At 44.7% G+C, this 10,442-nt stretch overlaps 1 protein-coding gene across 1 annotated transcript in view; it reads left to right on the forward strand.

Moving 5' to 3' along the window:
• Positions 1-10,442, forward strand: part of LOC109934822 (adenylate cyclase type 5-like) — a 102,989-nt gene that overhangs the window by 1,042 nt on the left and 91,505 nt on the right. The gene's annotated exons all lie outside the window — the stretch shown is intronic.

Below are 10,442 nucleotides of genomic sequence, written 5' to 3' on the forward strand. Positions count from 1 at the left end.
TCAACCATTACCATTAAGCCAGGGGATCAACCCTGGTTCAATGGAGAACACAGAACATAGAACATTACAGCACAGTACAGGCCCTTCGGCCCTCGATGTTGTGCCGACCTGTGAAACCAATCTGAAGCCCATCTAACCTAAACTATTACATTATCATCCATATGTTTATCCAATAACCATTTAAACGCCCTTAAAGTTGGCGAGTCTACTACTTTTGCAGGCAGGGCATTCCACGCCCTTACTACTCTCTGAGTAAAGAACCTACCTCTGACATCTGTCCTATATCTATCACCCCTCAATTTAAAGCTATATCCCCTCGTGCTAGCCATCACCATCCGAAGGAAAAGGCTCCCACTGTCCACCCTATCTAATCCTCTTAACCTTCTTCTCTCTAACAAAAACAGCCTCAAGTCCCTCAGTCTTTCCTCATAAGACCTTCCCTCCATACCAGGCAACATCCTGGTAAATCTCCTCTGCACCCTTTCCAATGCTTCCACATCCTTCCTATAATGCGGTGACCAGAACTGTACGCAATACTCCAAGTGTGGCCGCACCAGAGTTTTGTACAGCTGCAACATGACCTCATGGCTCCGAAACTCAATCCCTCTACCAATAAAACCTAACATACTGTACGCCTTCTTAACAACGCTATCAACCCGGGTGGCAACTTTCAGTGATCTATGCACATGGACACCGAGATCTTTCTGCTCATCCACACTACCAAGAATCTTACCATTAGCCCAGTACTCTGTATTCCTGTTACTCCTTCCAAAGTGAATCACCTCACACTTTTCCGCATTAAACTCCATTTGCCACCTCTCAGCCCAGCTCTGCAGCTTATCTATGTCCCTCTGTAACCTGCAACATCCTTCCGCACGATCCACAACTCCACCGACTTTGGTGTCATCCGCAAATTTACTAACCCATCCTTCTACGCCCTCATCCAGGTCATTTATAAAAATGACAAACAGCAGTGGCCCCAAAACAGATCCTTGAGGTACACCACTAGTAACTGAACTCCAGGATGAACATTTCCCATCAACCACCACCCTCTGTCTTCATACAGCTAGCCAATTTCTGATCCAAACCGCTAAATCACCCTCAATCCCATGCCTCCGTATTTTCTGCAATAGCCTACCATGGGGAACCTTATCAAACGCTTTACTGAAATCCAAATACACCACATCAACCGCTTTACCGTCATCCACCTGTTTGGTCACTTTCTCGAAGAACTCAATAAGGTTTGTGAGGCACGACCTACCCTTCACAAAACCGTATTGACTATCCCTAATCAAATTATTCCTTTCTAGATGATTATAAATCCGATCTCTTATAATCCTTTCTAACACTTTAACCACAACCGAAGTAAGGCTCGCTGGTCTATACTTACCAGGGTTGTCTCTGCTCCCCTTTTTGAACAAGGGGACAACATTTGCTAGTCTCCAGTCTTCTGGCACTATTCCTGTAGACAATGACGACATAAAGATCAAAGACAAAGGCTCTGCAATCTCCTCTCGAGCTTCCCAGAGAATTCTAGGATAAATCCCATCCGGCCCAGGGGACTTATCTATTTTCACACCTTCCAAAATTGCTAACACCTCCTCCTTATGAACCTCAATCCCGCCTAGTCTAATAGCCTGTATCTCAGTATTCTCCTCGACAACATTGTCTTTTTCCTCTGTGAATACTGACGAAAAATATTCATTTCGCGCCTCTCCTATTTCTTTGGACTCCATGCACAACTTCCCACTACTGTCCTGGACTGGCCCCAATCTTACTCTCGTCATTCTTTTATTCCTGACATACCGATAGAAAGCTTTAGGGTTTTCCTTGATCCTACCTGCTAAAGACTTCTCATGTCCCCTCCTGGCTCTTCTTTGCTCTCTCTTTAGGTCCTTCCTGGCTAACTTGTAACTCTCAAGCGCCCTCACTGAGCCTTCACGCCTCATCTCTACATAAGCCTCCTTCTTCCTCTTGACAAGAGATTCAACTTCTTTAGTAAACCACGGTTCCCTCGCTCGACCGCTTCCTCCCTGCCTGACAGGTACATACTTCTCAAGGACACGCAGTAGCTGTTCCTTGAACAAGCTCCACATTTCAATTGTGCCCAGCCCCTGCAGTTTCCTTCTCCATCCTATGCATCCTAAATCTTGCCTCATCGCCTCATAGTTGCCTTTCCCCCAGCTATAACTCTTGCCCTGCGGTATATACCGATCCCTTTCCATCGCTAAAGTAAACGTAACTGAATTGTGGTCACTATCACCAAAGTGCTCACCTACCTCCAAATCTAACACTTGGCCTGGTTCATTACCCAGTACCAAATCCAATGTGGCCTCGCCTCTTGTTGGCCTATCTACATACTGTGTCAGGAAACCCTCCTGCACACATTGGACAAAAACTGACCCATCTAAAGTACTCGAACTATAGCGTTTCCAGTCAATATTTGGAAAGTTAAAGTCCCCCATAACAACTACCCTGTTACTTTCGCTCCTATCCAGAATCATCTTTGCAATCTTTTCCTCTACATCTCTGGAACTTTTCGGAGGCCTGCAGAAAACCCCCAACAGGGTGACCTCTCCTTTCCTGTTTCTAACCTCAGCCCATACTACCTCAGTAGACAAGTCCTCATCAAAAGTCCTTTCTGCCACCCTAATACTGTCCTTGACTAACAATGCCACACCTCCCCCTCTTTTACCACCTTCCCTGATCTTACTGAAACATCTAAACCCCGGAACCTGCAACCTTCGGAGAGTGCAGGAGGGTATGCCAGGAGCAGCAGCAGGCATACCTGAAGATGAGGTGTCAATCTGGTGAAGCCACCAAACAGGATACTTGCACACCAAACAGCAAAAGCAGCAAGTGACAGGCTGAGCTAAGCAATCCCACAACCAATGGATCAGATCTAAGCTACCACACCCAGTCGTGAATAGTGGTGGATAATTGAACAACTCAGTGGAAGAGGAGGATCCACAAATATCCTCATCCTCAATCATGGAAGAGCCCAGCATATCAGTGCAAAAGATAAGGCTGAAGCTTTTGCAACATTTTTCAGCCAGAACTGCTGAGTGGATGATCCACATCAGCCTCGTCCAGTGCTCCCAGCATTACAGATACTAGTCTTCCGCCAATTTGATTCACTCCACGTGATATCAGCCTTCCTGCTCCTCTGATGCTGCTTGGCCTGCTGTGTTCATCCAGCTCTACACCTTGTTATCTCGCATTGATACAGAGCCTTTCACAACTACAGCATGTCGCAAAATGCCAATGGCCAATAAATTGCTATTGCAAAGATGTAAGTCGGTTGTAAGTCGCTGTTACAGAGTCATAGAGTCAAAAAGCATGGAAACAGACCCTTTGGTCCAACCAGTCCATGCCAGCCATAATCCCAAACTAAATGAGTCCCACCTGCCTGCCAAACATTTCTTAATCATGTAATTATCCAAATGCCTTTTAAACATTGTAGCTGTGCGCGCATCCATTTCCTCTGTTCATTCCACACATGAATCACTCTGTGTGTAAAAAAGTTGCCAAGCATGTCTTGTTTAAATCTTTCTTCTCTCACCTTAAAAACATGCCCCCCAGTCTTGAAATCCCCCACCCTCCTGAAAAGACACCTGCCATTCACCTATTCCATACACCTTATGACTTTATAAATCTCTATAAGGTCACCCTTCAACCTCCAATGTTCCAATGAAACAGGTCCCAGCCTATTCTGTCTCTCCTTATAACTCAAACCCTCCACTATTGGCAACATCCTGGTAAATCTTTTCTGAGCCCCTCAAGCTTCCTGTAACAGGGCGACCTAACTGGATGTGGTACTCCAGAATAGACCTCATGAGCAACCTGTACAACCTCAACATTTCACCTCAACTCGTATACTGAAAGGTCTGAGCAATACAGGTAAGAGTGCTAAACACCTTCTTAACCACCCTAATAAATACTAAAAGAACGGCAGATGCTGTAAATCAAGCAAAAACAGAAATTGCTGGAAAAGCTGTGCAGGTCTGGCAGCATCTGTGGAGAGAAATCAGAGTTAACATTCCGGGTTGGGTGACTCTTCCTCAGAACTCAGAGGGAGGGTCACCAGACCAAAACGCTAACTCTGATTCCTCTCCACAAATGCTGCCAGACCTGCTGGGCTTTTCCAGCAATTTCTGTTTTTGTTTCTTAACTACCCTGTTTATATGTGATGCAAACTTCAAAGAGTTATGTACCAGGACCCCTAGGTCTCTCTGTTCTACAACACTACCTATTACCATTAATTATGTAAGTCCTGTCCTCGTTTGTTTTCCCAAAATGCAATAACTCGCATTTACCCAAATTAAACTCCTCTGCCACTCCTTAGCCCGTTGACCCAATTGATCAAGATCTCATTGTAATCTTAGATAACCTTCTTCATTCTCCACTGAACTACCAGTTTTGGTGTCATCCGCAAACTTACTAACCATGCTTTCTATATTCTCATCTAAATCATTTATATAAATGACAAACAAAAGTGGACCCTGCACCGAGCCCTGTGGAACACTGCTGGTAGCAGGCCTCCAGTCTAAGAAACGACCCTCCTGCACACTATCTTGTCTCCTGCCATTAAGCCAGTTTTGTATCCAATTGGCAAGCTCACCCTAAATCCCATGTGATCTTACTTGACTACTTAGTCTACCATGCAGAACCTTGTCAAAGGCTTCACTAAAGTCCAAGTAAACAACTGTTCTATTGAAGGAAGTAGCAGCAGCCAAATAGCACACACCAAGATCTCACCAACAGTGTTGGGATTACGATGCATTCATTTTTTGTAATGTTGATTCAACACCCCCCCATCCCCTGATTCTTGGAAATAATGGGATCTTTTACACCCATCCATAAAGGAGGATGGGACCCTAAGTGTAATAGTCAACATGAAAACTGTGCCTCATGATGGTACAGTTTAGCCGCATTGACAGTGCCAGCCTAGGTTTGTGAGCTCATTTGTACAACTGGGATCTGAAACCCAAAGCCTCCTGAGTCAGAGGTAAATGTGCTACTCACTGGGTCCCAGTTGACAACAACCAGATCATCTGTTCCAGTGATGTTAGTTGGGGAATAAATGTTGGCCAGGACACTGGGGAAAATTCTGCTTTTGCCCGAAATAGAGCCATGAGATCTTATTTGTACGTTTGAGAGGATTAGATGATGATGAAAGCCTGTAGCTGTGGGGAGGCAGAAACTCTAATGAAACGGGCTTTTCCTGTGTGGATGCAGTAATAGCCTTTGCAGTAAAGCTCTGTCTTAAATTGATTCAGTGTGACGCTCTGTGCACACATCTTAGCAACAAGGTGGCACAAGGTAGCCAGATTCATTCAGGCCTGGCTTTGTCACAAGTTGCAAGTCCACAAGACAGCAGAATCCTGAGTGTACTGGATATGCTGCAATTATTTTTGGAGACAGCTACAAGATCCTTGTTTGAAAGCTGAAGCAGATGGGACTGCAGCTTGTACTGGGTTGGAGGTTTTCTCAGGTGCCTTCTGTTGTGAAGGTCACTTTCAATTCATCCTGATGCCCAAAAGCTTGAGCTCCTCTCCCAGCATTTCTACTGCGAGGGATCACCACAAGTTGCAGAAAATCTCTTCTGCTCTTGCCCTACGCTCAGAGTAATGAGAACTCCCATTCCTCACTTGGGATTTGGACCTCACTTCCCAAACTTCACTGCCTCGCCACCTCTCTGCTCTCCCTTGAAGAAATCCCTTAAATGCCACCTCTCTGATTGGTCAATTTTCCACAGTATTTCACTTTGTTGGGGGCCACATTTTGTCCCATTACATTCCTGTCAGGTGCTTTAGGAATTTCTAGTTGCATAGAATACCTACAGTGTGGAAACAGGCCCTTTGGCCAACAAGTCCACACCGACCCTCAGGGCATGCCACCCAGACTCATCCTCCTGTAACCCACCTAATCTATACATCCCTGAATACTACGGGCAATTTAGCATGGACAATCCACCTAGCCTGCACATCTTTGGATTGTGGGAGGAAACCAGAGCACCTGGAGGAAACCTATGTAGACACGAAGAATATGCAAACTCCACACAGTCACCCGAGGGTGGAATCGAACCCAGGTCCTTGGCGCTGTGAGGCAGCAGTGGTAACCACTTGAGCCACCATGCTGCCCTATTACCTTAAAGGCTCTATGGTAATACAAGATGTTGTTGTTGTAGTACTTTTACAGCCAGTGAAGTAGTTATTGCTTACTAATATCTCAATCGATTTGCATACCTCATAGCTGCACAAACAGTAACATATTCACTTCACAGAGTCACAGAATTGTTGCGATGCAAAGGAGACTATTTGTCCCATCATGTCTGCACCAACTGTTCAAATAAGCATCACTACCTAGAGCCAATCTCCCACTTTTCCCCATACCCTTGAACATCATTTCCATCCATATAATCATCCAAGGCCCACCTCAGTGCCTCAATTGAACCTGCTTCTACTACATTTCCGGGTAGTCGGTTCTTAACTACTCGCTCTGTGAAAACATTTTTCTCTTTCATCACCCTTGCTTCATTTGTATGTAACCTTAAATCTATGCCCACTCATTCCCATTCCTTTTACGAATGGGAAGAACTTCTCTCTATCTATTCTGTTTAATTCACTCATGAGTTTGAAAACCTCCAACAAATCTCTTCGTCTCTTCATGGACCGCAGTCTTAACTTCTTCAATCTGTCCTCATAACTGAGGTTTTTCACTCCTATTCTTCTAAATTGCTTCTCCAATTCATTCACATCTTTCCTGTTACGTGGTATCCGCAACCGTACACAATACTCTAGCTGAGGTCTAACGAGTGTCATACACGTGTACAACATCACCTTCTTGCTTTTGTGTTCAATGCCCATATTAATTAAACCAAGGGCATGGTATGCTTTATTAACTGCTCTCTCCATCTGTCATGCCACGTTCAATGATCTGTGTACATTTATTAGGTCCGTCTGCTCCTGCACCCCCTTTAGAATTGTATCCCCTATTTTATGATGTCTTTCAATGTTCTTCCAACCAAAGTGCATCACCTCACACTTCTCTGCATTGAAACTCATCTATTGTCTATCTGTCTATTCCACCAGTTGTCAATGTCCTTTTGGACTTCTCCATGGTCCTTCTCACAGTTTACAATTCTTCCAACTTTTGAGAGATCTGTAAGCTTTGAAATTGTTCCCTATACACCAAGATCCAAATCATTAAAATGTATGAGGAAAAGCAAGGATCCTAATACTGACCTCTTTGGAACGCTACAAACCTTCTTTCAGCCTGAAAAATATCCACTTACCATTACTGTCTGTTTCCAATCATTCATTACTTGTATCTACATTGTTATTGTCTATTTTATACCATGACCTGCAACTTTCTCATAAGTCCATTGTGCGACGCTGTATTAAATGCCTTCTGGAAATCCATGGATACCAAATCAAAAGATTACCCTCATCGAGCCTTTCTATTACCTCTTCAAGAAACTACAGCAGGTCAACTAAATATGATTTCCCCTTTAGAAATCCATGCTGACTCTTCCTAATTTACCAACCTTTTTCCATATGACAACTAATTCTATCCCGAAAAATTGTTTCTAGAAGCTTCCGCATAACTGAAATGGAACTGACTGGTCTATAATTGTTAGGATTATTGTTACAACCTTTCTTGAGCAAGGCAGTTCTCCAGTCTCCTGGCACTTCCCCAAGTCCAGCGAAGACTGCAAATTATGGTCTGTGCCCCTGCAATTTCTGCCTTCCGAATCCTTGAATGCATCTCATCTGGTCCTGGTGCCTTGTCAACTTTAAGCACCAATCTCTCTCCAAGATTTCTTCCTTATTAATTTTGAACCCTTCTAGTGGCAGAGTTTCCTCCTCTATCATCTCCCCTGTCAACATGGACTGTGCAGCGTCCAATTCTATTGCGTTTTTAATCAGTAAAGAAATCAAGGGTTTTGAGGAAAAGGCAGGAAGGTGCAGTTGAGCATTATTAGATTGACTATGATCTCATTGAATGGCAGAGTCAACTTGATGTGCTGAATGGCCTCCTTCTCCTATATCTTATGGAACTGTAAAGGAGTTTGGAAACCTATAGTTCTCCACTGCTTTTTCCATGGCAATGCCTTGGCCACTCAGCGCCAAGCCATTAGCATTCTTCAGGTCTGGCAGCATCTGTGGAGAAATAAAAAATCAGAGTTAATGTTTTGGGTCCGGTGACTCTTCCTTATAACTTTCTGAGGAAGAATCACTGGACGCAAAACGTTAACTGTGATTTTTTTCTTCACAGATGCTGCCAGATCTGCTGAGCTTTTCCAGCAACTTCTGTTTTGTTCCTGATTTACAGCATCTGCAGTTCTTTCGGTTTCCATTAGCATTCTTTCCTGGAATAGTATAAATTGGCATGATTGTCAGAAATTTGGCATTACTGCATTTGCCCTGATGAGTTTTATTTTGTTTATTCATTTTGTGGGATATGGGCATCGCGGCAGCATTTATTGCCCATCCCTAGTTGCCCTTGAGAAGGTGGTGATGAGCTCCCTTCTTGAACCACTACAGTCCTCCTGCTGTGGGTTGACCTGCAAAATCATTAGAAAGGGAATTCCAGGATTTTGACCCAGCAATAGTGAAGGAATGGCGATGTATTTCCAATTCAGGATGGTGAGTGGCTTAGAGGGGAACTTAAAGGTGGTGGTGTTCCCACATATCTGCTGCCCTTGTCCTTCTAAGTGGAGGTGGTTGTGGGTTTGGAAGGTGCTGTCTGAGGATCTTTAGTGAATTTCTTAGTGCATTTTGTGGTTAGAACACATTGCTGCTACTGAGCTTCAGTGGTGGAGGGAGTGGATGCTTGTGGATGCAGTGCCAGTCAAGCGGGCTGCTTTGTCCTAGATGGTCTCAAGCTTCTTGAGTGTTGTTGGGGCTGCACTCATCCAGACAAGTAATGAGTATTCCATCACACTCCTGACTTGTGCTTTGTTGATGGTGTAAAGACTTTGGGGAGTCAGGAGGTGAGTTACTCGCCGCAGTATTCCGAGCCTCTGACCTGCTGTTGTAGCCACTACATTTATGTGGTGAGTCCATTAAGTTTCGATCAATGATAACTCCCAAGATGTGATAGTGGGGGATTCAGAGAATGTCAAGGGGCAGTGGTTAGATTTTCTCTTGTTGGTGATGGTCATAATCTGGCATTTGTGTGCCATGAATGTTACTTGCCATTTGTCAGGCCAAGCCTGCATATTGTCCAGATGTTATTGCGTTTGGACACAGACCGCTTCAGTATCTGAGGAGTCGCAAATGGCGCTAAACATTGCGCAATCATCAGCGAACATCCCCACTCCTGACCTTATGATGGAGGGAAGGTCATTGATGAAGCAGCTGAAGATGGCTGGGTGAGGACACTACCCTGAGGAACTCCTGCTGATTTGCCCTGGAGATGAGATGACTGACCTCCAACAACCATGACCATCTTCCTATGGGTCAGGTATGACTCTCACACAGAGAGTTTTCCCCTTGATACCCATTGATTCCAATTTTGCTAGGGCTCCGTGATGCCACAATTGGTCGAATGCAGCCTTCATGTCAAGGTCTGTGACTCTCACCTCACCTCTGGAATTCAGCTCTTTTGTCCAGGTTTGAACCAAGGCTGTATTGAGGTAAAGAACTGAGTGGCCCTGGCGGAACCCAAACTGGGCTACACTGAGCAGGTTATTGCTGAGCAGGTGCTGCTTGATAACACTGTTGATGACACCTTCCATCACTTTACTGATGATCGACAGTAGACTGATGGGCTGGTTATTGACCAGGTTGGATTTGTCCCACTTTTTATGTACAGAACATACTTGGGCAATTTTCCACATTGTCGGGTACATGCCTTTGTTGTAACTGTACTGGAACAGCTTGGGTAAGTGAGTGGCAAGTTCTGGAGCTCATGTCTTCAGTACTATTGCCAGATTGTTGTCTGGGTGCGTAGCTTTTGCAATATCCAGTATCTCCAACCGTTTCTTGATATCACGTGGAGTGATTCAAATTGGCGGAAGACTAGTGTCTGTAATGCTGGGACCACTGGACGAGGCTGATGTGGATCATCCACTCAGCAGTTCTGGCTGAAGAATGTTGCAAAAGCTTCAGCCTTACCTTTTGCACTGATGTGCTGGGCTCATCCATGGTTGAGGATGAAGATATTTGTGGATCCTCCTCCTCCACTGAGGTGTTTAATTATCCACCACCATTCACAACTGGGTGTGGCAGCTTAGATCTGATCCATTGGTTGTGGGATTGCTTAGCTCAGCCTGTCACTTGCTGCTTTTGCTGTTTGGTGTGCAAGTAGTCCTGTTTGGTGGCTTCACCAGATTGACACCTCATCTTCAGGTATGCCTGCTGCTGCTCCTGGCATACCCTCCTGCACTCTCCATTGAACCAGGGTTGATCCCCTGGCTTAATGGTAATGGTTGA

Source organism: Rhincodon typus, chromosome 7 (genome assembly GCF_021869965.1).
Source record: "Rhincodon typus isolate 14 chromosome 7, sRhiTyp1.1, whole genome shotgun sequence".
NCBI lineage: Eukaryota > Metazoa > Chordata > Chondrichthyes > Orectolobiformes > Rhincodontidae > Rhincodon > Rhincodon typus.